The sequence below is a fragment of the Manis pentadactyla genome, chromosome 5 (assembly GCF_030020395.1).
Source record: "Manis pentadactyla isolate mManPen7 chromosome 5, mManPen7.hap1, whole genome shotgun sequence".
NCBI classification, from domain to species: Eukaryota; Metazoa; Chordata; class Mammalia; order Pholidota; family Manidae; genus Manis; species Manis pentadactyla.
In genome coordinates, this window is record NC_080023.1 from 56,816,642 (window position 1) to 56,844,227 (window position 27,586).

Here is a 27,586-nt window from a genome sequence, read left to right on the forward strand (position 1 = left end):
ACAGAGCAGTTCGTGGCTTCAAAGCCACAGGCTGTCACTGATTTTACTACTGATTTTACATACAACCAGCCATATGGTGGTTGGAACATATCTGGTAATCATTGGAAGGGCATATCTGGTGATTGGCTGGAGAAAACTCAAACTTCTGGAGGCTGGAACAACTGGCACTCCTTAGGCATATCTTTGTATCTCTTCTCCAATTGTCTATTTACCTGGACACTTTGGGTATGGTACAGGGCTCCATGGTGTCCACGTGCATGGTTGGAAACACATTTAAGCTCACTTTTTTTGGTAGACCTTTCGAATTAGAAAAATAGTTCTGTTTTATGCCAGGTTTTTCTTTTCTGCATGACATATTTCTAACTCTTAAACAAGTAGTAAATACCTTGAAAACAAATTTGATCTGGTAAGCTAAATTGTGAAAAGTCTTTTTATCACAGGAGGAAGGGAACCTTACATTGCAGTTTCTTGCTGGAATAAACTGGAGGAGGGCCATCTGTGAGTCATCCCAGCATCAGGCCTCAGATACAACTACTCCTTTTTGTCCTTCATTCCTATCTTAGCAAACTTCCGTCAACAAAACAGACAACATTTTGTGATGGCAAATAGAGCAGGGGCCACACAGGCCAGCAGGAACCCAATCACATCCAGGGAGTGGTACTGGAACCAGGCGAGGTCATGGGAGGCTGGCCGCAGGTGCTTGGCTCCTTTGTGGCGCATGACAAACTCGATCCAGAAGACCGCTCGATCGAGAGGTTTCATTGGCTGGTCATGATGAATTCTTGATAATTTCATAGCATTCTCTTTATATCTGCAGGGGAAATACAAAGATAGCAACATGGAAAGGAAGTTAATTTGCCTAAGCATATCCCCATGAAAGGCTTTTGAAAAGTGTCTTATGAATGATTCAAAATAAGTGTTATAAAATTGCTGTAGTACATTTTTAAATTGGGTTTGGCTTTCAAATTGGTATTTTCTGATTGACAATTAAAAATTGAAGACAAAGTTAAGATGGGATAGTTTACTTTTCTAGCAGAGGTAATGAAGAATGAGATGGTAAAAGTTCACTTTTACATACTCCTCATGAAGTACTTAATATGAATTGTGTCTTGATGGGTGAAATGATTCTTCACCAATCCCTGGGCTTCCACTCTTCTCTTCTGCCCCTTCTCTTTATTTTCCATCATGTAGCCAGTATGCTCTTTGAAATAGACACCAGATTATGATGCTCTTTGCTAAAGTTTCCATATGACCTTTCATCACACTTAGAATAAATTCCAAATCTGTTCTTGGCCTATAGGACCTTACATGGGCAGACTCTGGCAACCTCTTCTCCTATCCTTTGATCGACACACACTCTACTGTGGGCTTATTGGCCTTCTTACTGTGCCACACTGTAATAGCAAACCTAGGCTTTCTTCTGTTTGTGTGTGTGTGTGGTCTTTTTTTTTTCCACTTGATTACTAGAGTTTTTAAAATGCATTTTATTTTATATAAGAAATATTTAAATATAAAATATGTAAGAAAAATGCACATAAGCCTAATTGCTCAAAATTTCAAAATTGGCTAGAAAATTATTGTGAAGTGAATATGCTAATGTTCATACTATTCAGATATTGACATAGGATATCACAAGTTACCCAGAAGCACACTGCTTTCCTTGATCTTTTTAGTCACTACTCTTTCCAATGAATTAACTGCTATCGCAAATTTTACCACCATAAATTAGTTTCTCTTATTTATATTTTGAAATCATATAGTAGTACTTATTTCCTTTTGTCTTTTGTGTGTCACTTATTGGTTAATTCCACTGCTGTATAGTATTCCTTTGCATGGCCGTACCACAGATCATCTTGTGATTTAATCATTAGTAGACATTTGTGTTAACAATTTTTTGTCCACTGTTACTAATGCTATTATAAAAATCTTACATATTTTTTCTGTTTACATATTTTTACCATTCTGATTGTATATATCTAGGAGTGGAGTTGCTGAGAAAAAGGCATATTTATGATCATGATTTCTTTATTGACCCAGAATAATGTAGAAGTATTTTATTTATTTATTTATTTTTTTTGAGAGAGCATCTCTCATTTTATTGATCAAATGGTTGTTAACAACAATAAAATTCTGTATAGGGGACTCAATGCACAATCATTAATCAACCCCAAGCCTAATTCTCAACAGTCTCCAATCTTCTGAAGCATAACGAACAAGTTCTTACATGGTGAACAAATTCTTACATAGTGAATAAGTTCTTACATGATGAACAGTGCAAGGGCAGTCATCACAGAAACTTTCGGTTTTGATCACACATTATAAACTATAAACAATCAGGTCAAATATGAATATTCATTTGATTTTTATACTTGATTTATATGTGAATCCCACATTTCTCCCTTATTATTATTATTATTATTATTTTTAATAAAATGCTGAAGTGGTAGGTAGATGCAAGGTAAAGGTAGAAAACATAGTTTAGTGCTGTAAGAGGGCAAATGTAGATGATCAGGTGTGTGCCTATAGACTAAGTATTAATCCAAGCTAGCCAAGGGCAACAAAACATCCACAGATGCAGAAGATTTCTCTCAAAACAGGGGGGGTGAGGTTCTAAGCCTCACCTCTGTTGATGCCCAATTTCTCACCTGATGGCCCCCCTGCGACTGTGCCTGTCTTAGGTTGTTCCTCCCTTCAGGAATCTTAACCATCTCTGGCTAACCAGTCATCTTCCGGGGCCATACAGGGAAATGTAAAGTTGGTAAGTGAGAGAGAAGCAATATTGTTTGAAAAGGTTAGCTTTTTACTTCTTTGCAGATTTACACCTTGTGGCTTTTATGACCAGCATTTGTCTTGAGGTATCTTTACCACTTGGAAGAATTATGATACTTGGTAATTTCGTTATGAGGCATGAATTCTACTTAAGGGTTGTAATTAGGAAGGAAGAAGAAAAGCTATAGAAGTAGCAGATGGAAGAAAACATGGGAAGATTGATTATTTCTTTGACATATCTTCTTGTAGAGTAACATAAGCATGTATAGGTTTTAAACTATTAATTAAATTGCGCACACACATTAACATAATAGGAATACAGCTACATAACCAAAGCAGACCTACAATTACCAGCCATCTCCACTGAAACCAAGAAAACCAGTTAGACACCCTAGGCATTTGTGAAAACTTATCAATGATATGATGGATATTGCCTGACTGAATTTGAATAGTTTGAGAAAAATCAGACAAATTAAAACAACACATTCCTGGGAACTGTTCACATCCCCTATGTTCTTTTAACAGTAGATAGTCTGTAGTTGCAAGATTTTGGAGCACTATAACTTGCACTTCTCCTAATACTTGGTTGAGTTCCGACAGTATAGATCCAGTCGAATTTGTTGTTCTACTGTATGCACAGGCCAGCTTAGATATCTCCTTCTTCATTCCAATGACAAGTCTAGGAACCGGTGGGATGAATGCAGCTACAATTGCAACAGCGCCAGGATCTTTGTTGAAATTTTTTGATGATCATCTTCTGGAATGACTCTTCCAGAGAAAGTTGATGTTGGGAGTTTTTCTTCATATCGAATCTTAATTCATTTTCTGGGTAGCCAAATTAGGCTTTGATCCTCTGTATAAACACAAACAAACCCTTTGCCCACACTTTGATATGCCCTTTATATCATTGTGAAGAACTTATTGGAGATCACCACACAGGAACTGCTTTTTTTTTTTTTAAGAGAAAGGAATATCATCAGAAAAATGTACTTCCATAGCTGATCATCTGACACCCTTTAAATGATCAAAATTAAGGATATTTAGAGCATGCATTATTCGTTGATTTACAGTTAGTTTTATCCTATCAGGGAGTAATCCCCCTTTTCTTTCTTTTTTTTTTGTTATCATTAATCTACAATTACATGAAGAATATTATGTTTACTAGGCTCTCCTCTATACCAGCTACCCCCCCCACAAACACCTTTAGAGTCACTGTCCATCAGCATAGCGAAATGTTGTAGAATCACTACTTGTCTTCTCTGTGTTGTATAGCCCTCCCCTTTCTACCCCCCACCCATTATGCATGCTAATCATAATACCCCCTTTCTTCTCCTCCCCCCCTTATCTCTCCCTACCCACCCATCCTCCCCAGTCCCTTTCCCTTTGGTACCTGTTAGTCCATTCTTGGGTTCTGTGATTCTGCTGCTGTTTTGTTCCCTCAGTTTTTCCTTTGTTCTTATACTCCACAGATGAGTGAAATCATTTGGTATTTGTCTTTCTCCACTTGGCTTATTTCACTGAGCATAATACCCTCTAGCTCCATCCATGTTGTTGCAAATGGTAGGATTTGTTTGCTTCTTATGGCTGAGTAATATTCCATTGTGTATATGTACCACATCTTCTTTATCCATTCATCTACTGATGGACACTTAGGTTGCTTCCAATTCTTGGCTATTGTAAATAGTGCTGCGATAAACATAGGGGTGCATCTGTCTTTCAAACTTGAGTGCTGCATTCTTAGGGTAAATTCCTAGGAGTGGAATTCCTGGGTGAAATGGTAAGTCTATTTTGAGCATTTTGAGGAACCACCATACTGCTTTCCACAATGGTTGAACTAATTTACATTCCCACCAGCAGTGTAGGAGGGTTCCCCTTTCTCCACAACCTCGCCAACATTTGTTTTTGTTTGTCTTTTGGATGGCAGCCATCCTTACTGATGTGAGGTGATACCTCATTGTGGTTTTAATTTGCATTTCTCTGATAGTTAGCGATGTGGAGCATCTTTTCATGTGTCTGTTGGCCATCTGTATTTCTTTTTTGGAGAACTGTCTGTTCAGTTTCTCTGCCCATTTTTTAATTGGATTATTTGTTTTTCCTTGTTGAGGTGGGTGATCTCTTTATATATTTTGGACGTCAAGCCTTTATCGGATCTGTCATTTACAAATATATTATCCCATACTGTAGGGTACCTTTTTGTTCTATTGATGGTGTCTTTTGCTGTACAGAAGCTTTTCAGCTTAATATAGTCCCATTTGTTCATTTTTGCTGTTGTTTTCCTTGCCCGGGGAGATATGTTCAAGAAGAGGTCATTCATGTTTATGTCTAAGAGGTTTTTGCCTATGTTTTTTTCTAAGAGTTTTATGGTTTCATGACTTACATTCAGGTCTTTGATCCATTTTGAGTTTACTTTTGTGTATGGGGTTAGACAATGGTCCAGTTTCATTCTCTCACATGTAGCTGTCCAGTTTTGCCAGCACCATCTGTTGAAGAGACTGTCATTTTGCCATTGTATGTTCATTGCTCCTTTATCAAATATTAATTGACCATATATGTCTGGGTTAATGTCTGGATTCTCTAGTCTGTTCCATTGGTCTGTGGCTCTGCTCTTGTGCCAGTACCAAATTGTCTTGATTACTATGGCTTTATAGTAGAGCCTGAAGTTGGGGAGTGAGATCCCCCCTACTTTATTCTTCTTTCTCAGGATTGCTTTGGCTTTTCGGGGTCTTTGGTGTTTCCATATGAATTTTTAAATTATTTGTTCCAGTTCATTGAAGAATGTTGCTGGTAGTTTCATAGGGATTGCATCAAATCTGTATATTGCTTTGTGCAGGATGGCCATTTTGACGATATTAATTCTTCCAAGCCACGAGCATGGGATGAGTTTCCATCTGTTAGTGTCCCCTTTAATTTCTCTTAAGAGTGACTTGTAGTTTTCAGAGTATAAGTCTTTCACTTCTTTGGTTAGGTTTATTCCTAGGTATTTTATTTTTTTTGATGCATTTGTGAATGGAGTTTTTTCCTGATTTCTCCTTCTGTTGGTTCATTGTTAGTGTATAGGAAAGTCACAGATTTCTGTGTGTTGATTTTGTATCCTGCAACTTTGCTGTATTCCAATATCAGTTTCAGTAGTTTTGGGGTGGAGTCTTTAGGGTTTTTTATGTACAGTATCATGTCATCTGAAATTGTGACAGTTTAACTTCTTCTTTACCAATCTGGATTCCTTGTATTTTTTCATTTTGTCTGATTGCTGTGGCTAGGACCTCCACTACTATGTTAAATAACAGTGGGGAGAGTGGGCATCCCTGTCTAGTGAACGATCTCAGAGGAAATGCTTTCAGCTTCTCGCTGTTCAATATAATGTTGGTTGTGGGTTTATCATAGATGGCCTTTATTATGTTGAGGTACGTGCTCTCTATTCCCATTTTGCTGAGAGTTTTTATCATGAATGGATGTTGAACTTTGTCAAATGCTTTTTCAGCATCTATGGAGATGATCATGTGATTTTTGTCTTTCTTTTTGTTGATGTGGTGGATGATGTTGTTAGAGTTTTGAATGTTGTACCATCCTTGCATCCCTGGGATGAATCCCACTTGGTCATGGTGTATGATCCTTTTGATGTATTTTTGAATTTGGTTTGCTAATAGTTTGTTGAGTATTTTTGCATCTACGTTCATCAGGGATATTGGTCTGTAGTTTTCTTTTTTGGTGGGATCTTTGCCTGGTTTTGGTATTAGGGTGATGTTAGCTTCTTAGAATGAGTTTGGGAGTATCCCCTCCTCCTCTATTTTTTGGAAAACTTTAAGGAGAATGGGTATTATGTCTTCCCTGTATGTCTGATAAAATTCCGAGGTAAATCCATCTGGCCCGGGGGTTTTGTTCTTTGGCAGTTTTTTGATTACCGCTTCAATTTCGTTGCTGGTAATTGGTCTGTTTAGATTTTCTGTTTCTTTCTGGGTCAGTCTTGGAAGGTTGTATTTTTCTAGGAAGTTGTCCATTTCTCCTAGGTTTCCCAGCTTGTTAGCATATAGGTTTTCATAGTATTCTCTAATAATTCTTTGTATTTCTGTGGGGTCCGTCGTGATTTTTTCCTTTTTCGTTTCTGATACTGTTGATTTGTGTTGACTCTCTTTTCCTCTTAATAAGTCTGGCTAGGGGCTTATCTATTTTGTTTATTTTCTCGAAGAACCCCTCTTGGTTTCATTGATTTTTGCTATTGTTTTATTCTTCTCAATTTTATTTATTTCTTCTCTGATCTTTATTATGTCCCTCCTTCTGCTGACCTTAGGCCTCATTTGTTCTTCTTTTTCCAATTTCAATAATTGTGACATTAGACCATTCATTTGGGTTTGTTCTTCCTTTTTTAAATATGCTTGGATTGCTATATACTTTCCTCTTAAGATTGCTTTTGCTATGTCCCACAAAAGTTTTGGCTTAGTGTTGTTGTTGTCATTTGTTTCCATATATTGCTGGATCTCCATTTTGATTTTATCATTGATCCATTGATTATTTAGGAGCGTGTTGGTAAGCCTCCATGTGTTTGTGAGCCTTTTTGCTTTCTTTGTACAGTTTATTTCTAGTTTTATGCCTTTGTGGTCTGAAAAGTTGGTTGGTAGGATTTCAATCTTTTGGAATTTACTGAGGCTCTTTTTGTGGCCTAGTATGTGGTCTATTGTGGAGAATGTTCCATGTGCACTTGAGAAGAATGTGTATCCTGTTGCTTTTGGATGTAGAGTTCTGTAGATGTCTATTAGGTTCATCTGTTCTAGTGTGTTGTTCAGTGCCTCTGTGTCCTTACTTATTTTCTGCCCAGTGGATCTGTCCTTTGGGGTGAGTGGTGTGTTGAAGTCTCCTAAAATGAATGCATTGCAGTCTATTTCCCCCTTTAGTTCTGTTAGTATTTGTTTCACATATGCTGGTGCTCCTGTGTTGGGTGCATATATATTTAGAATGGTTATATCCTCTTGTTGGACTGAGCCCTTTATCATTATGTAGTGTCCTTCTTTATTTCTTGTTACTTTCTTTGTTTTGAAGTCTATTTTGTCTGATATTAGTCCTGAAACCCCTGCTTTATTCTCTCTGTTGTTTGCCTGAAAAATATTTTTCCATCCCTTGACTTTTAGTCTGTGCATGTCTTTGGTTGAGGTGAGTTTCTTGTAAGCAGCATATAGATGGGTCTTGCTTTTTTATCCATTCTATTACTCTGTGTCTTTTGATTGGTGCATTCAGTCCATTTACATTTAGTTTGACTATTGAAAGATATGTACTTATTGCCATTGCAGGCTTTAAATTCGTGGTTACCAATGGTTCAAGGTTAGCCTCTTAGTATCTTACTGCCTAACTTAGCTCACTTATTGAGCTGTTATATACACTGCCTGGAGATTCTTTTCTTCTCTCCCTTCTTATTCTTCTTCCTCCATTCTTCATATGTTGGGTATTTTGTTCTGTGCTCTGTTTAGGAGTTCTCCCATCTATAGCAGTCCCTGTAAGCTGCCCTGTAGAGGTGGTTTGTGGGAGGCAAATTCCCTCAGCTTTTGCTTGTCTGGGAATTGTTTAATCCCTCCATCATATTTAAATAATAATCATGCTGGATACAGTATCCTTGGTTCAAGGCCCTTCTGTTTCATTGTATTAAATATATCATGCCATTCTCTTCTGGCCTGTAAGGTTTCTCTTGAGAGGTCTGATGATAGCCTGATGGGTTTTCCTTTGTAGGTGACCTTTGTTCTCTCTCTGGCTGCCTTTAATACTCTGTCCTTGTCCTTGATCTTTGCCGTTTTAATTATTATGTGTCTTGGTGTTGTCCTCTTTAGGTCCCTTGTGTTGGGAGTTCTGTGTGCTTCTGTACTCTGAGCAACTATTTTCTCCCCCAGTTTGGGGAAGTTTTCAGCAATTATTTCTTCAAAGACACTTTCTATCCCTTTTTCTCTCTCTTCTTCTTATGGTACCCTTATAATGTGGATATTGTTCCTTTTGGATTGGTCACACAGTTCTCTTAATATTGTTTCATTCCTGGAGATCCTTTTATCTCTCTCTATGTCAGCTTTGATGCGTTCCTGTTCTCTTGTATCTATTCCATCAGTGGCCTCTTGCATCTTATCCATTCTGCTTATAAATCCTTCCAGAGTTTGTTTCACTTCTGTAATCTCCTTCCTGGCATCTGTGATCTCCCTCTGGACTTCATCCCTTAGCTCTTGCATATTTCTCTGCATCTCTGTCAGCATGTTTATGTTTTTTATTTTGAATTCTTTTTCAGGAAGACTGGTTAGGTCTGTCTCCTTCTCTGGTGTTTTCTCTTTGATCTTGGTTTGCCTGTAATTTTGCCTTTTCATGGTGATAGAAATAGTTTGCACAGCTGGGACGAGTGACGGCTGGAAGAACTTCCCTTCTTGTTGGTTTGTGGCCTTCCTCTCCTGGGAGAACAGTGACCTCTAGTGGCTTGTGCTGGGCATATGCGCACAGACAGGGCTTCTGCTTCCTGCCCAGCTGCTATGGAGTTTATCTCCGCTGTTGTTGTGGGCGTGGCCTGTCTCAGGTCGCTGCTCCAAAATTGTGGATCTGCGTTGGAGGGGGAGTGGTCAGGAGGCTATTTATCTCCGTGAGGTGCCTCCATGCTCCCTGCTGTCCAGGGGGTTAGAGTGCCCAGAGATCCCCAGATTTCCTGCCTCTGGACTAAGTGTCCCACCCTGTCCCTTTAAGACTTCCAAAAAGCACTCACCAAAACAAAACAAAACAGACAAACAGAAAACAAACAAGCAAACAAAAAATTAAATAAATAATTAAAAAAAAAAAACCACTCGCTTTTCTTTGTCCTCAGATGCCGGCCTCAGGGACCTGCTCACCAGTCTTGCTGCCCTGTTTCCCTAGTATCCAGGACCCCACACATGCACAGTGTCTGCGCTCTGGTCCGGAGGCTGGGGCTGGGTGTTCAGCAGTCCTGGACTCCCTTCTCCCTCCCGACTCTGACTCTTCTCCCACCAGGAGTTGGCGGGAGGCTCGCTCGGGTCCTGCCAGGCTGGGGTTTGTATCTTACCCCCTTCGCGAGGCGCTGGGTTCTCTCAGGTGGGGATGTGGTCTGGATGTTTTCCTGTGCGCTCTGGTCTCTATTCTAGGAAGAGTTGTCTTTGTTATATTTTCATGAATATATGTGGTTTTGGGATGAGTTTTCCGCTGCTCTACTCATGCCGCCATCTTGGCTCCGCCTTGTAGAAGTATTTTAATTTAAAAAATTTAGAGATGTCTCAGCTATCTTTCTTTTTGATGATTTCAAAGTGAATTCTAGTAAGGTAGACAATATACTCTTTCTAATTCGTATATTTCAAATTGCTGAGTCTTTGTATATGAATGAGCAAATGTCAATACCAGTATCTATTCCAGTCTTGAAAAAACGTATATTCTCTTTTGTTTTATCTGTATCTATACCTATATATATCTCAAAGTGTTCACATTTTTATATTGTGCTCTTCAAAACTTTCAGGTACTTATCCATTATTTTGTCATTTTTTCCTATGTTTTTAGGGAAGGTGTTTAGAAACTATATTATGATTATAGATTTATATATTAATTTTCTCTTTTGTCAAATTTTGCTTTACTTTGAGGTTTTATTAGTAGGTGTTACCAATTTATAAATTATATTGTTTTGAAATATTTATTTATTATTATGAAAGATTTATTTTTATTTTTAGTAGTGCTTCTGGACTACTATGTCTGATATTAGAGGTACAACGTCTTTCTAAGGTTACTGGCTGAAATAGATCTTTTCCTACCTTTGTACTTAAACTCTTTTACACTTCTATTTAAGCATATATTATAAACAGTGTATATAGGTTTTATAATTATGTCTGACCACTTTAAATTCACTTTAAATGATTTAGTCTATTTAGATTTAATGTAAGTACTGACATATTTACATTTTCATTTACCACTTTATTGTTTCTTTTGAATTTGTTAAACCTTCCTTGTTTCTTTTTCTAGCCTTTCTTGCCTATTTAAAAGTCTTTTTATCTTTGATTATTCTACCATTTTCTTGATAATACACATTTGTTTAGTATTTTTCAAGTGATAACTTCTAATACAATAAATGCTGTTAGTAGTAGTAAATGCTGAATTGATGGTTGTCAGCTAGGCACTGGGCACTACAAATTCTAGCATCTTATTTTTCTCCATAATATGGAAGAGTTTAATATCCATCTTATCATATTTTAAACTTTTATGCTTCAAAGGACACAGTCAAGAAATTGAGAAACCAGGCTATCCAGAATGATAGAAAATATTAACCAACCATATATCTAATAATATACTTGTATCCATAGTACATAAATAATTAATTTTATTCAAAAATAAGACAACCAAATTCAAAACTTGTCTAAGTATTGGAATAGACCTTTCTCTAAAGAGAATGCATGAATGGTCAATAAGCACATGAAATGATGTTCAATAGCCTTTGCTATAAGGGAGATGCAAATCAAGACCATAAGGAGAGGCCACTCAACCCACTAGAATGGCTATAATAATAATTATAATAATAATAAAGATGTTAGATAACAAGTGTTGACAAAGTATGGATCTCTCCTACATAGTTGATGGGAATGTGAAATGGCACAACTTCTTCTGATATCTGTTTGGCAGTTCTTCAAAGAGTTACCATGTATGACCTAGCAATTCTACTCCTAGATATTCATCCAAAATAAATGAAAAAAACACACGTTCACACAAAAATGTGTATAGCAATGTTCATAATACCCACATGGGAAAACAATCAAAATGTTCATAAACTGATAAATGGATAAATAAATGTAGCATACCCATACCCTAGAATATTATTCATCAGTACAGAACTACCACATGGATGAAACTGAAAAACATGGCAAGTGAAAAGAAGCAGTTGCAAAATACCATATATTTTTGGTTCCATTTGTATGAAATGTTCAGAACATGGTAATTTATAACTATAAGAAAGTACAGTGGTAGTTGACTAAGGCAAGGAGAATGGAGAGTGACTTATAAGGCACCTGAGGTTTCTTTTTGAACTGATGAAAATGTCCCAAATTTAGATTATGATGATGGTTTCATAACTTTGTAACACAAAACATATATGTTATATATAAACATGGAATTTTATGGTATGTAAATTACATATCATTATAAAATACATTAAAATAATGATAAAAGTTATTCAGCAAAAAAATATTTATAATTTCAGGTTCTTCATTCTTTCATCATGGATTCTATCATATTTTTAAAAACGTTTCTTTTTACAATTACCTGCATAACTTTTGCATTTGCATTCGTAGAAAATTGTTGCAGCCATTGGTTACTCATTAAATCATGGGTTTAACATGCAACTTTGAAATAAATGTCTTGTTGAAAATAAAAGCAGGTTTAAGATTGGTGAAATCATGTTAAAAATTTCTAAATTAGCCTCTTAAATATGGGATGAAACTCATGCTCACTCTTGACAAAAGAACCTATATGTATATACTATGTATTTAAAAATATTGTGATACTTACAGAGGGTCATTAATGACTCTCTTTAATGCATTGAGCAAATCTGAACTAGACAGTGTCCTCAAATCCAGTCTGACAGCCGCTCCCTTGATCTCTAAACGAGCAATGTTATCAGGTTGATCTGCAAACAAAGAAATGCCCACCAAGGGGATCCCCTGGTAGATTGCCTCATAGATGCCGTTGGTTCCCCCATGAGTTATGAAGGCTTTTGTCTTTGGATGACCTAGGATTAGGTGAATTTCAGCAAATTATAATTATGAATCTTAGAAATAAATGAAACTTGAACTATACATTGAAAGAGGCAGTATGTTCTAGATCACAGATTTATACACCTGAAACTTCATTAAAATGTTTCTCAGATCTCAGAACAGGAAGCACATAAGTGTGCTGGAGAGATAAATGAAGATTGGTGTGGTACTTATGACTTGAAAAATAAATACAAGATTGCAGATGGACAAGTTGAAAGAGAACATTTCAGACATAAGAAATGTGCAGAGAAAAAAGATGACGTATTATGACATATTCTCTTAAAGAAATAGTGAAGCCACTGAGTCTTCCAGTGTCAAAGCAGCTGGAAATGTGCCGGTGACGGCTCTGGTATCAGAGGAAGGAAAGGCTACACTTTAATCTGAAATGTGTTATCACTTCATGAAGATTAAGGATATTTTCCTATAGAAAATGGAGAATCATGAATAGTAAAGGAGGCTTTTATTTTTCATGGCCCTAAATTCCCACAAAGAAGGGGAAAGGATAGACACAATGTGGGAGAACTAGGAGTCAGAGATCCAAATAACTATTGAAAAATTCTCTGAAAGAAATAATTACACCTGAAATAAAGGTAGTGTGTTTCTGGCCATAAGGAGACAGTATAATTAATGAGACTGTATAATAAAATGACAACTGTTATTGCTTATCCTTTTCCCCCTAGGACTGGAAAATAAATATAAGTAAGTTAAGGTTTTTTTTTGAGTTTTTCAATAATTAGTGCTCAGCAAATTTGTTCTCTGGTGAACTATTATCACTGGCTGGAGTTACTCTCATTTCAGTGTTTGTTTTCAATTCGTACGAGTAGGTCATTCTGGGGAATCCACTTATACAGTCGAGTATTCCACCTTAAGGTTTCTGGTGTTTTACCATCAAATCTCCATAGAACCTGTTAGGGTAAAGAAAATAACTATATTCTATAAGGCAAACATTTGAAGTTATAGCATGTGAGAATTCTAAAGAAATTAAGGGATAATCTAGTTAAATCTTTTTCATAGATACACAATGATAAGGACAAGAGATATTAAATTTGAAAACTATCTAACACTGGTATAATAGGAATACCCACATTTTGCATTCTTATTTTATATTCAATCGGATTATGTATGCAATTGTGATGTTTCATGCATAGAGGTTAGGCAACTGAGATTATCAATGACAAATCAAAGTATTTAAGACATTTTTAGGTAGTCATTACAATTGTAGTGCAAAAAATACACATTTATATTGTTTTATCTTTTTATTATAATTGCTCTTATCTTCTAATGTAACATTAATATTTTTTAGTGTAACATACAGAAAAGACTTCACTTACATCCATTTGTTCCATAAGTTATTTTACTAGTTTTACGTTTTTTGATTTACAGAAAGGCTACTTTATGGAATCTAATTATTGTGAGAAATAAACAATTCTGTTTATTAATACTTTATTCACATAGATAATTTCTCCTTAGTAAGTGCATTTAACTTTTTCTAGATTATTAATTGTTAGGCAGTACTTCAAGAAAAATTTAAAGAGGTGATTATTTACATGAACCCAGAGTATCATTAAATTTCCAGGTGTGGAAATTATTCAGATGTAGAGAGAAGAGCCTGTCAGTACTTCATATGTAACAGTACAACGGTCACAAAAAATTCCAAGTTGTGATGATGGTAAAGTTCATTCAACTGAGTGTTCACACTTCAGTCATGTACCACAAAGCACTGACAATGTTGATTAAACTGGGAGCTACAGCCTAGCAATTTCCATGCCCTGCGCCAAAATAGATTCTGTTTTTGGAGTCCCTCAGTCATCCTCATAAATTGAATTACAATTTACAGTCATAATACATATTTGCTATATGAATGTTCATGTAACTTCAGATGCTCAGCAGAAAATTAGCAGAGGTGATAAGGAAAAGCTGTTTCAGTTAGAAAATAAAAAATAAGGTCACAAATACCCCAATAGAGCAGGTATAGTGTATACATCAGAAAACAATATACTACTGTGTTTTATGGAGAGGGGACATCTGAAACTTTCCCATGTTAAGCTTGCTTCTGGTTGGCTCCTTCATATATTCTCTTCTTCCTCAAACGGAGGAGTTGTTATTCTGATAGGTTAAAAGCAGAGTTCTTTCCAGGGACACCTGTTATTAAGCATGGGGTCACCTTGAGGGTGGACCTACTTCCCTCCTTCTCGTTTACGTTCTCCCTTCACTCTGTATAGGGCCCAGTCCATCAGGGCATTCAGTTTTCCTCTTCTAAATCATTGTGGCTGGATGGTTGCTTAATGCAGCTTGGTGAGCCCTGGCCATCCTTTCCTTAATAGGACCCTAAAAAGCACACTGAACAGGCCTATTCCAAAATTTAGGGAAAATAAGAGAGGCCGGGATGACCTGGCAAACCTAAACTGCATGACACCTTTCAGACTTTATCATTTTGTGCTTAATGTCACTGCTAAGATTTAACACCTTTCTGGGTACATCTGTAGTGTGCACACAACCCTCAGGAATCCTGCAGGGGAACGAGGCAAGTGATAGGATAGAATTTGGTGGTATCTGTACCAGCCTACAATACTATTCGTAGAAGCAAAACCTCACATTGAAACTCTGAAATCTGTATTTTTGGTGATCATAATAATGCCAATGTTATTGTCAAAAACACCCTCAAGCACTACTTTAGCACCTGTCACAAATATATCAGTTTGACTTCATACCTGACATGAACTGGAGCTATCATAAGGTTGAGGTGGCATGCAGAAAATTTCTGTAAGCAGGCCCTTTACAGAGTTGAAAGGACTCATTAGGTAGTTGAACACTATTAAGGCCCATTATCTAACATTTTGTGGAATCTAGGCAAGGGCTGATGCAATCACATTGGCTCTCTCTTCTGACATGTTGCTGACCATTGACCCCAGAGTAAACACCACAATACCGTTTTCCCCTGAGCTCTGTACAAACTGTTCCATTTCCTGTGGAGAAAGCATTGGTTCCATCACAAAAGAACAACAGCATAGCAAACACTATTGAAGGGAATGCTAGAAACAACTAAAGAGACAAATCCAGTGTAATCAGGAATTATTGGGTACTGCATACATTTTCAATTCTGGCACAATACACATGACCTAACACTTACCATGCTCACTATTCCTAAGTATATGGTTCAGTAGTGTGTGCATTGACATTGTTGGGGAACTAATGTCCAGAACTTTTACATCTTACAAAACTAGAACTCTGTATCATTATATAAAAATCTCCTGTATTTCCCTTCACCATCCCTAGCAACTGTCATTCTAGTCTCTATTTCTATGTATTTGAGCAGTGTGGATACCTCATGTAAGTAGAATCATGCAGATTTATCTTTTTGTGAGTGGCCCATTTCCCACAGCATGATGTCCTCAAGCTTTTCCATGTGGAATCATGGAATTTCCTTTACTTTATGGCTGAGCAAAATTTCATTGTGTATAAATACCACATTTTTCTTACTGAACCATCTGTCAATGGACATTTGGGTTGCTTTCACTTCTTGGCTCCTGTGAATAGTGCTCTATAAAATGGGTATGCTAATATCTCATGCATATCTTGATTTTAATTATTTCAGGTGTATATCAAGATATGGAATTGCTGCTGGACTAAATGGTAATTCTAATTTTAATTTTTTTGAGAAAGCTCACTTATGTTTTCAGTACTATTTTTCTTTTTTTCTTTTTTAATGGACCTAACCTTTCAATACCTTTGGAAAGATGTATGTAATATGAGGTTGATTTCCATTATTATGTATATTTTTGCAAGGGTGTATGTGCATGTATAAGTAAGAATGAAATAGATGTAGCACACAGTATTGGGTAGGTAATATTATTAGACAGTATTACACCAAGACTCTTCATTTATAATATTACTAATTGCTAATATAGACTTGGAAGGAGGCTATGCAGCAGGATCTTGTTTATTCCAGGCAGGTTTTTTGGTTAATTATTTTAGTTTGGCCATTAGTATTTTATTTCCCTATGAGCACTAAGTATTATGATTAAGATGACTTAATATAGTTTTCTTTTAGTTATATAATTCAAACCTACACTTTATTAGAATTTCCCAAACACTTCCCCTAAATCATTTAATAGCTAGAGGTTAAGAACTACTGATATTAAGGAGTCTGGTATAGTTTTCCAATTTCCACAAAATAGCCTAAAAGTCCTATTTATAATACATTTACATGTGTGTGTGTATGTAGTTACATATTTGAGTGACAGTATTTCCAGGTTTGTTATATATGACTTCTTTTACAGTGAAATCATATTGTAAAATTGATGTCCCACTAGAATGTGCTATTCACTGCACAGTGCTTCACACTGCAACTCTTAAATATATATATTTTGTGATCACAGTGTTAATGCCAGAGTTATTTTCTGTCATAAACACCCTCTCTACCACATTAGCACCTGCCATGCATTTTTCAGTTTGAACTCACACCTGAGATAAATTGGAGCTATCGTAATGGTTGAGGAGTCAGTCAGGAAATTTCTGTCAAAAGTTAAAGATGAGAAGATCTTGAAAACAGGAGAGAGAAACAACTTGGTATGTACAAGGGAACCACCATAAAACTATCAGAAGATTTTTCAGCAAAAACTTTTCAGCCTAAATGAGACTGGCATGATAGATTCAAAGTACTAGAAGAAAAAATTGCCAGTGAAGAATGCTCTGCCCAGAAAAGTTGGCTTTCATAATTGAAAGTGAAAGAAAGAGGACCCAGTAAGCAAAAGCTGAAGGAGTTCATCCGCACAGTCTCACAAGAAATGTTAAAAGTAGTTCTTCAAGCTGCAATGAAAGGATATTAGTTAGTAACAGGAAAATTATGAAAGTGTGAACCTCACTGTAAAGTAAATATATAGTTAAATTCAGAGAAATGTAATGGTGGTGGGCAAATCATTTATAACTCTACAGTTAAGGTTAAAAGACAAAAATTTTGGAAAATAACTATAATAAATTTTTAATGGATATGAGTAAAAGTATAAATTTTAACACCAAAAACATAAAATGTGTATGGAGTAGAGTAAAAATGCAGAGTTTTAGTATGCCTTCAAAATTAGTCATTATCAGCTTAAATAGACTATTATAAATAGAAGATGTTTTATGTAAGCCTCATGACAACTATAGAACAAGAAACTATAGTAGATACAAAAAAGATAAAGAGAAAGGAACTTAGGTGTACCACTACAAAACTCATCAAATCACAAAGGAAGAGAGCAAGAGAAGACGGAAAAAAGAAATTACAAAACAACAGGAAAAGACTGAACAAAATGACAATAGTAAGCACCTGCTTATAATGACTACTTTAAATTTAAATGGCCTAACTATCTAATTAAAATACAGAGTGACTGAATAGCTCAAAAAAATTGACCCAACTATGGCTGCCTCATTTCAGTGCTGACACACACAGACTGAAAGTGAAGGAAAGGGAAAATATATTTCATTAAAATGGAAGCCAAAATAAATTAGGACTAACTATACTTATATCAGTGTGAGAATGGTCACAAAAGACAAAGAAATTAATATATAGTGATGAAAGGGTCAATCTAACGAGGTATTACATTTGCAAATATTTACATGCCTAAAACCAGAGCACCTAAATATAAAGCAAATTGTAACAAACCTGAAGAGAGAGAGATAGCAATACAATCATGGTAGGGGACTCAATGACCCACTTTCAACAAAAGATAGATCATCCAGACAGAAAATCAACATGGAAGCATTAGTGTTTAGTTACATTAGAGAAGAACTAGTTCATAGATATTTACAGAACATTCTATCTAAACACATCAGAATACCCATTCTCCTCAAGCACACATGGAACATTCTCAAGGATAGATCATAAGTTAGTTCACAAGTCTTAGTAAATTTAAGAGTGTTGGAATCATACCAAGTATCTTTTCTGACCACAATAATGTAAAACTAGAAATAAATTACAAAAAGGAAACTGGAAAATTGCAAATATGTGGAGACCAAACGTACTACTGAACAACCAATTGGTCAAAAAATAAAGGGAAATAAAAAATATCTTGAGTCAGATGAAAATGCAAATACAACATAACAAAACTTATGGGAGGTGGCAAAAGCAATTCTAAGAGCAATGTTTATAGTGGTAAATACTTACAATAAGATAAAGGAAAGATATGAAATAAATGACCTAACTTTACATTCAAGGAACTAGATAGAGAACAACAAATTAAGCCCAAAGTTAGAAGGAAGGAAATAACAAATATCACAAATGAAGTAGAGACTAAAAACACAATAGAAAATATCCCTGGAACTAAGTGCACTTATTTTGAAAAGATAAACATAATAGACAAACCTTTAGCTAGACATACTAAGAAACAAAGAGACAGGACTCAAACAAATAAAATTTCAAATTAGAGATATCACAACTGGTACCGCACAAACACAAAGAATAAGAGACTAATAAGAATGACAACAAATTTGACAACCTATCAAAATGGGTAAATTCTTAGAAATATATAACTTACAAAGACTGAATCATAAAAAAATAGAAAATCTGAGCAGAGTATTACTAGTAAGGTGACTTGAGTCAGTAACAAAAAATCTTCCCACAAAGAAAATTCCAGAGCCAGATAGCTTCATGTTGAATTCAACCAAATATGTAAATAAGAATTAGTACCAATCCCTTTCAAAAAGGTTCTTCAAAAAATAAAAGAGGATGTAAAAGATTGTACACCCTGACTAAGTGGGATTTATTTATTTCAGGGATGCAAGGTTGGTTCAGGACCTATATATCAATAAATGTGATACACCATATTAATGGAATGAAGGATAAAAATCACATCATCATCTCAATAGAGGCAAAAAAAAGAAAAAAAGCATTTGACAACGTTCGACATCCACTCAAGATGAAAACTCTAAACAACCTGTGTTTAGAGGAAACCTACCTCATCACAATATAGTCCATATATGACAAGCCCACAACCAACAACATAATCAATGGTAAGAAGCTGAAAGCTGTTCTTCTAAGATCGAGAACAAGAGAAGGATGCCCACTATTGCCACTTTTATTCAACATACAACTGGGAGCCCAAGCCAGAGCAATTAGGTAATAAAAAGAAATTAAAGGCATCAAAATTGGAAAGGAACAAGTAAAATGGTCTCTATTTACAAACAACATGATATATGTTTAAAACCCTAAAGACTTCACTAAAATCTGTTAGAATTAATAAAAACAAATTCAGTAAAGTTCCAGGATACAAAATCGATATACAAAATTCCATTGAATATGTATACACTAACAATAAGTTAATCAGAAAGGAAAATATCCTTTCTGGCAATGAAAGCTAAATTAATAGGTGGGACTATCTCAAGCTAAAACCTTCCACACAGAAAAGGAAATTTTGAAAAAAAAGACAACCTACAAAAGGGAGACAATATTTGGAAATCATGTATCTGGTATAGGGTTGATAGTCAAAATATATAAAAAGCCCATAAAAATAACATCAAATAGTACAGTTGAAAAATAGGCAAAGGAACTGAATAGACATTTTCCAAAGAAGACATACAATAGATAACAGGTACATGAAATGGGGCTTAACATACCTAATCATCAAGGAAATGAAAATCAAAACCTCAGAGATATTACTTTTGTTAGAATGCCTATCATCAAAAAGAAAAGAGATAACAAATTTGGTGAGGATGTGGAGAAAGGGAATTCCAGTGCACTATTGGTGGGAAGGTAAATTGGTGCAGCAACTATGGAAAACAGTATGGAGGTACCTCGAAAAATTAAAATAAAAACTATCCTATTATCCAGTAATCCTAGGTCTGGGTATCCAAAGGAAATGAAACAGGATATAGAAGAGAGATATGCATTCCCGTAGTTATTGAAACATTATCAAAACAGACAAGATATGGCTAATAACAACCTAAATGTCTGTAAATGGATTAGTGGATGAAGGAAATGTGATACACATGCACACACACATACACACACACACACACACACACAAATATTATTGAGCCATGAGAAAGAAAGAAATCATGGCATTGGTGACAACATGGATGGACCTTGAAGGCGTTTGCTAAGTTAAGTAAGCCAGACCAAGGCAAATACTGCTTACTATTACTTATATGTGTAATCCTTACAAAAAAAGTCAGACTCAGGAAAAGAGAAGAAAAGTGGTTGCTTGGGACTGGAGGCTAAAGGAAATAAGAAGAGCTTGATTGAAGATCACAAGTTTTTATCTACAATGCAAATAAGGTCTGAGGATATAATGTATAACCTGGTGAGTATAGTTGACAACACTGTACTGTATAATTGAAATTTGCTTGGGGTAAAACTTAGTTCTCACACACATAAAAAAGATAAATATGTGAGGTGATAGATGTGTTAATTAGCTACATGAGGGGAATCTCTTCACAGTGTGTAGGTACATCAAATCACCATGATGTACACTTTATATATCTTACAATTTTATATGTCAATAATACTTTAATAAAGCTGGAAAAAAAAACAATAGATTGATTCATTAGATTGAATAGAACATTTACTAATTTTACCTCAGGCTTTAGATCTTGTGGTAATTACCACATATAGCTAAACATACTGTCGTCAAAATCAAACTAGATTAACTCTTGTATAGGATCTTAGTTTTCTCTTGCTGTCAAATAAACATGATTAAGAGACCATAAAATAATTTAATAAAGGATGTTTGCTTTTAAATTATGTCTTAAAGATTCAATGTCAATTTAAAACATGAGATTATTGCATTCCTCCATGAGGAACATCATCCTATATGCTAACACAATCGTTTGCAATTTTATACTATGGCAGTTTTCAGATATGAGTGGTCACAATTATTTGTTATTTATTAAATATTCAGAATTTATGGTCCTTATCATATATGCAGTGTACATTTTCTCTGTGCTCATTTTGTTAGTCAGCTATGATGTTGAAAACCATGTTCCCCAAGAGAGCTTTACAGAGATTTTGTCCACATATGATATATAGTAGAAATTACCTGATTTAATAGGCTAAGCAATTCCTTTAATGCTGTAAGATGTCAGACCCTGGAATCTCAAATGAGGAATTGTTTAAATGCTGAAATGACAGCAAAGAAATGTTAGGTTTGATTGCAATGTTGTTGGGACACATATTCATATTGTTGAGGAGTGGTCTTTCTTTTAAGCCAGAATACCGGTGAAATAAATGCCTCAGAACAAATACAACAAAACAAAAAAGGAATCAGTTACCTTAGGCAGAGGTTTCGCAGGTTTGCAGTGGAGGCCTCCAACATACTGAAAATTGGGTAAGAGTAGGTGAGGATAGTCAGAGTCCCAATGCGTTCTAATGAGTCACATATCAGCTTTCCCCATTAACTCATAAAGTGTAGTTGGTCTTCCTGAAAGGAAAAAAATAAAAGGTAGAGGAGATGAGAACAATGTAATATGAATATACTAGGGAATTTTAAGAAAGTAGTTTGGAAAAATGTAGTAAAAAATGTTTTAAAATATCTGTGGTTTCACCTAACATCATACTTAATGGTAAAGAGCCAAAATCTTTTCCTCTAAGATCAGAAACAAGGTAAGGGTGCCCCATTCTCACAACTTTAATTCAACATAGCCTTGGAGGTTCTACCCATAGTAATTAGATAAGAAAAGAAATAAAAGGCATACATACTGGTAAGGAAAAAGTACAATTGTCATTATTTGTAGAGGATTTGATATTATATATAGAAAACCCTAAATATTCCACCAAAAAACTACTAGAATTAATAAATATTCAGTAAAGTCTCAGAATACAAAAGCAGTAAACAGAAATCTTTTGTTTCTATATACAAATAATGAACTAATTGAAAGAGAAGTTGAGAAATCAGTCCCTTTTTCAATTACATCAAAAATAATAAAATAACTTGATTAAAAAAAAATTCAATCCAGGAGATGAAAATGTGTACCCTAAAAACTATGACACTGATGAAATAAATTGAAGGCACAAGTAAATGGAAAGTTATTCCATTCTCATGTATAGGAAGAATTACTATGATTAAAATAGCCATACTTCCCTAAGCAATCTATAGATTCTGTGCAATTCCTATCAAAATACCAATGGCATTTGTCACAGAACTAGAGCAGATAATCCTAAAGTTTGTATGGAACCAAAAAAGACCCCTGATAGGCAAAGACTGAGAAAGAATTGTAGGTATCATATGCCCTGTTTTCAAATAATACTTCAAAGCCACAATAATCAAAACAATGTTATGCTGTCACAAGAACAGATACATAGACCAGTGGAAAAGAATGGGAGCTCAGAAATAAATCCACACCTATATGGTCATTTAATATATGACAAAGGAGGCAAGAATATTACAGTGGGGAAAAGATAGTCTTTTCAATAAATGGTATTGGAAAAACTGGGAGACTACATGCAAAAACATGAAACTGGATTACAGTCTTACATTATACACAAATAGAAACTCTAAATAGATTAAAGACCTATATGTAAGACATGAAAATATAAACGTCCTAGAAGAAAGCATAGGCAGTAAATTCTTGAACATCAGCGCTAGTAATGTTTTTCTGGCTATATCTTCCCAGCCAAGGAAAACAAAAGCAAAAATAAACACGTGAGACTACATCAAATTAAAAAGTGTCTGTACAGCAAAGGAAACCATCAACAAAATGAAAAAGCAACCTACTGTATGGGAAAATATATTTTCACATGATATATCCAATAGGGGGTTAATATCCAAAATACATACAGAACTAATACAACTCAACATCAAAAAAACAAATAATCTAGTGAGAAAATGGGCAGAGGACCTGAATAGACATTTACCTAAAGAAGAAACACAGATGGCTGACAGACAAATGAAATAATGCTCATTACATATCACCAAGGAAATGCAAATCAAAACCAAAATGAGATGTCACCTCACACCAGTCAGAATGGTTAATATCAGCAAGGCAAGAAACAGGGAGTGTTGGCAAGGATGTGGATGAAAGGGAACCTCATTCACTTCAGGTGGTTTTGCAACGTGTTGCAAGCACTATAGAAAGCAGTATGACATTTCCTCAAAAAACTAAAAATAGAAATGCCAAGCAATTCCACTTCTGGGAATTTATCTGAAGAAAACAAAATCTCTAATCCCTAGAACTACTATGTTCATTCTAAAAAATGGATGCAACCTATATGTCCATCGATAGATGAATGGATAAAAAGATGTGGCACGTATACACAAAACAATATTACTCAGCTACAAAAAATAACATATTTGTGCCATTTGCAGCAATATTTATGACCTAGAGTTTATTATGTTAGGTGAAATAAGTCAAAGACAAATACCCTATGATTTCACTTACGTGTGTAATATGAAAAACCAAAACAAATGTACACATAAGCAAAACAGAAACAGACTTACAGTCACAGAGAACACGAGTGGTGGTTGCCATAGGGGAGAGTGGTGGGGGAATGGGTGAAATATGTGAAGGGGAAAAATTAGTGAGAATTTTTGATATATTGCTCTGGGCAATGGTTACCTGAGTGTATACACATGTCAAAATTCATCAAGCTGTATACTAAGATCTGTGCATTGTATTATATATACTTAATATAAAAAATATATAAATAAAATAAGACAAACACAGAGCATGGTTTGATGATACACATATATATTATAGAAATATATAAGATTTATATGTTTTATAATATATATATGTGTATATATATATGTATATATGTGTATATATATACGTATATATGTACACACACACACACAAGACAAAGTGTAAGGCACTTTCATCACAAATAGCATATCAGTACATTCACAGTCATAAGCAGTTATTAAGTCTATGCCACTATAGAATTAAACAGGCATTTATTTATAAGTTACAAAACTAACACATGCAAATTTAAACAATTTCATCTCCTAAGTCAATTAACCCCATCACACCCATGGAAACACCTTTCCCTAGAGTACTCAGTCTAGTTTCTACAGTTTAGCAAACTATTTTCTTGATCACAGGTTTTCCAAGAAAACTGTGAAGTTTTTTCCAAGAAAACTCTGGCTCACTTCTTTGTACCTATGGCTGGACTGGTTCATGTTAGGAGCTTAATAATATTTGTGTATTAAATAAAAATATTTGCAAATAAACTGTTGAAAAGGTATGGAAATAGATATGATCTTAATTTTGCCTTCACCTTAATTTTGGTTCATTTTTTTATTTAATGGAGGGACAGTTTTCAAAACATATAGACTAATAATGTATATGTCCACCTTTTGACAAGATTTTAGGCCTTTAAAACATGATTTATAGGTATTTATGAATTAATGCATAATAATTAGGAACCTCAAATTATAGATTCTGGAGTCTGGGGTAGAGTTATTATATCTATTGTCAAAGAATCCTGCTAATATGGCAAAACAGTTTAATCTTTAAATAAAGAAATTGAAGAAGAACAAGTGAAAGAATATTTTCAATGCTCTGCAATAGTGGTGCTAGCAATATATAACTCCTCAATCTACATGTCTACTTTGATCAAGATTGTTAGTGAAATTTCTAGTGCCTTTTCTTAAAGATGGAAAAAAGTATAGTGAAATGTATATGTCAGATAGGCACAGTACAGAGGATTTCTAGGACAGTGAAACTACTCTGTATGATATAATAGTGGTGGATAAATGTCATTATAAGTTTGTGGAAACCCATAGAATGTACAACACCAAGAATGAGCTCTAATGTAAACTATGCACTTCGGAGGCTAATGTGTCAGTGTAGATACATCAGTTGTAATAATAGTCCCCTCTGGTGGGAGATGTTGATAATGGGGGAGTCTATGCATGTGTTGGGGCAGGAGATATATGGGAAATCTGTGCTCAATACTGCTGTGAACTAAAAACTGCTCAAAAAATAAAGTATATGAATGCTCATAATTTTGACCCCATTTTTAATAAAGGGATAATCAAATACCAAGATAAATATAAAAAATGAAAAAATAAAGAATATTACAAACAAAGAATGGATATATAATTGCTTCAGGAAATTCTCAGTGCTTTGATTTGTGGGTTTTGACTTCCTGGAATGTCCTGTGCTAATAATGGACCCCAAGGTTCATACCTAACCTATGGTATAAGCCTTCCCATAATATTTGTGAGATTGAAATATCATTTTAATATAAAAGCCAAATTTTTCTGACTCTGTATTTATACAAACTTACTTTCCATGTCCCTAGTAAAGATGGGACTTTGTATTACCTACTAAAAAATATGACTTACCGATTGTTTCGCTGTAAAACTGATTCCACCTCTTCTCATTAAATATTTGGAACCGAAAGTCAAAATAAAGCACATACATCATATTTTTCACTCTCTCTATGAATGTCATTTTATCACTTAATTCTGACAAAACAACAGGTACATAGGGTGGAGGGAAAGAAAGGCTTCCACTGTACTTTTCAAATTCATAGCCAGGAGAGAAGCAGAGCGTGTACACTAAAGGTGTGTTAAGTAGCTGAGCCAGTAGCTCACCGCAGGGTCCAATGGCATCTACAAGAATGACATCAAACCTTGATTTTTGCAGCCTCGTCATAAGTTTTCTGTTCAAAACTGCATCTCTACAGAGCTTTTCAATGCAATCACTATAAATAAATGCAATTTCTTGCAGTAGTGAGAAATATGTACAAAATGTATCTTTTGGAAAATCATATGTCCATCTTCTGATATTGTGCCTAAATAAATCCTCTAATCAGACTTGGTTAAAGATGTAGGATAAATCTCAAATTTAATAGCAGGTGATTTGGTGGACTCAACAAGAATGGAGGCTGAAGATGCCAGAACAACCACTTCATGGCCTCTCTGGGCAAGTTCATCCAGCATTGCCTTTATGTTGATCCAGTGGCTGTATTCTGTGGGCCACACCAGCACCTTTCCGCAGCTCCCAGAGCTGAAGTAACAAGCCAGCCGTAGCAGCAGAGGAACTGAAATCCATTTCATAGACATCCTGGTGGAGAACAACGTCTCTCTTCAACTTTCTGTCCTCTTGTAGCATTGCTGGTGCTTCTATCAAGGAGAAATCAATCAGGAAGTTAATATATAACTCCTCCTCCTCCAAGTAAATACATTACATGAACAGAGCATTTGGATGGCAAGTGGAAAAAGCAAAAAGAGGTAGATGATCTTGCTTGTACACGAATGTGATTCATGTTTGTGTTATTATTATAATAGCCATCATCAAGCTAAGAGTCAATGACCTTGAATATGAAGTGGTCTGTCTTATGTAATATATCTTAGAGGTGTGTTAAGAATGGTGGCAAGTGAAATGTGACTGTGTCTGTATTCTCCTTAAATCAAGAACTAGAAATAAATATGATACAACAGAATCAGAATTTCTTGGAAATGATTCAAGAGATATTTGTTTTGTTTATAAAAACTTTAATGACATGTAATTCACAAACAGTAAAATTGCCAGCATTAAAGTGTACAATTCAGTAGTTCACAGTAGCTTCACAGAATTGTGCAACCGCCATGGCAATCAATTTTAGAGCACTTTCATGACTCCCAAAGGAAACTTTTACCCTGTGGATGGCAATCCCTTTTTCTGCATCTCCAGCTCTAGGTAACCTTTAATCTACTTTCTGTCCTAGAGTGTTGCCTAAACTGAACATATCATATAAATGAAGTTATACATTACATGCTTTTTTGTAACTGGCTACTTTACTTAGCAAAGGGTATTATTTAAACATTTTTTCTGGCATTATTGCTATATAATTGATACATTAAGCATTTTAAGGTTAACAATGTGATGATTGTTTTCACTTACATATTGTGAAATTATTATACAGTATGATTAGTTAACAACCATTATGTCACCTACTTAACATTTTTTGTGATGTATTTTAAGATCTATTCAATTATCAACATTCTAGTAAAAAATAAAGTATTTTTAACTATAGTCACCATGGTGTACATCAGATCACCAGAACGTACTCATCTTGAAACTGAGTATTTGTGCCCTATCACTACCTTCATCCATTTCTTCCACTGTCTCAGCTCTAGCAATCACCAATCCACTCTGTTTTT

At 35.1% G+C, this 27,586-nt stretch overlaps 1 pseudogene; it reads right to left on the reverse strand.

Annotated features, from left to right (window-relative positions):
- Window positions 1-531: 531 nt before the first annotated feature.
- On the reverse strand, window positions 532-26,859 carry LOC118928673 (UDP-glucuronosyltransferase 2B31-like; annotated as a pseudogene).
- Window positions 26,860-27,586: the final 727 nt, after the last annotated feature.